Source organism: Sinocyclocheilus grahami, unplaced genomic scaffold (assembly GCF_001515645.1).
Source record: "Sinocyclocheilus grahami isolate Dianchi unplaced genomic scaffold, SAMN03320097.WGS_v1.1 scaffold22.1, whole genome shotgun sequence".
Classification (NCBI taxonomy): Eukaryota; Metazoa; Chordata; class Actinopteri; order Cypriniformes; family Cyprinidae; genus Sinocyclocheilus; species Sinocyclocheilus grahami.
The window spans coordinates 2,054,276-2,055,955 of record NW_015505201.1 but is presented as its reverse complement, the minus strand read 5'-3'; the positions used below and the strand labels follow the sequence as shown (position 1 = coordinate 2,055,955).

Sequence of the window (1,680 nt, the reverse complement as noted above, 5' to 3'; positions counted from 1 at the left end):
AAGATTGGAGTTTAAAAAAAAAAAAATTAAAAAAAAAAAAAAAAAAAAAAATCATCAAATACAGTTGCTTGCAAACAGGTTTGAACGAGTCATTAAAAAGAATCGTGTCAAATGAACGATTCCCTCGAGAATCACTAAAGACCGCTGCACACGCCGATCTGCTCGATTACATTTCATCGCATCTAATATACAATATAACTTATACATGTTAAGAAGAACACGTTTATAGAGTAAACTGAATCAAATGAATATGAGAAGCAAGCCAGACGAAGTGTTTATAAAAATGTCGGCGGTGGAAAAAATTAACCCTTAAAGCGCCCACGCCATGATTGCAGTGTGCACAACAGAGTAACAATAGAAAATTACAATTACTTGGTGCACTTTACACAAATTCCGCTGATTATGTCTTCTACTGGAATAATTAAGATAGCTCTCCTCACAAGTAATGCACTGTGGCACAGTTATATTCGTGTCCCGTTTCCCCTTTAATTGTGCTGTTCAGTTTGTGCTTACCGGTTTCGCTCGATACAAGAGACGCGACGCTCCCGCAATGCACCGCGCGCAGAAAGGGCACCTGGAAAATGTGCCTGAATAGACTGCCACTGACTAACAATGCCCTTTTTCTTGACGAACAGCACCATATTCGTGATGCGTACGAAATTGTATTAACAGCTCAGGCGATGATATGTCCCTTCCGAACAACAACGCGAGCTAATAAGTGTTCTGAGGCGATATTTGAATTAAAAGGTCGAAATTCTAGTGGGGTCCTTCGTTCCCGCGTGACGTCATCACCTCCCCTTTAAAGGCGATCGGAGTGCGGCAACAAAAAATGTCCACATTAGTTTGCACCTTTAAACTACCTTTTTTTTTATATATATAACGATTTGCGTTCTTTTTTCTTTGCCTTGTTAGCGTATTATTTTTGGTTACTATAAATGATCAGTTTAGTGATGATAAATGGTTTATTGTACATTTGATTGTGTTTATTCTTCATGCAAATATACAAATATTAAGCCCCTTTACAATATAAATACAAATTCTAAATCTGTCAACAAAGAAGCAGTCAAAATCTGACAAACCGGTCATTCTTGAGACGTGGGACAAAACGGGTCCAGCAAGTGTAACTGCTATTAGCTTTAAAAAAGACAAATATTTTCAATTGTAAATGTCATGAGGGATTAATAATAGAATGTATTTAACACAATTATCACCTTCAATTTAATTTTCTCATTATTATACCAAATCTGTGTTTCTTAATGTCCTCTCACTACATCTAAAACAGTGTGTCCACAGAGAAGGGTTCAAGCATTCATATGCAATCAAATGGATACAAATGTTTTTTAATGATGAAAAAGAGCTTGTTTTATCAAAAGCAACACTTAATAATATCTCCTATCAAAGCAAGGTTGTTTTTTTAATGACACATGCATGTTTCATAAGATTTTAAAGTTGCGTCCCCACTTTTTGTCAACACCGTCAGACATTGAATCAAATGTAATAAAATCAGGGAACATCAGGGGCCACAGTTCACCTCTGCAGAGTACATCAGTGTCAGACAGGCTCTGCTAAGTTTTAGTTTTAGAATATTTTAAATCCTAATGTTAATATGTCCTTTGTCACAGTCATGATATGTCAACACCATCTTCCAATTTCTGAGGAAATTATTTGAAATATTTAGAT

At 35.9% G+C, this 1,680-nt stretch overlaps 1 protein-coding gene across 3 annotated transcripts in view; it reads right to left on the bottom strand.

Moving 5' to 3' along the window:
* The window catches only part of sephs1 (selenophosphate synthetase 1), a 9,956-nt gene extending 9,426 nt beyond the window's left edge, over nt 1–530 (bottom strand). The window contains exon 1 of one of the 3 annotated variants that reach the window (XM_016243455.1): nt 514–530. The gene's annotated coding sequence lies outside the window, so the exon portion shown is untranslated. Of the gene's footprint in view, nt 1–366; nt 390–513 lie in introns of those variants that run through there. The other 2 variants (XM_016243443.1, XM_016243428.1) reach the window with 2 other exon arrangements.
* Nucleotides 531–1,680: the final 1,150 nt, after the last annotated feature.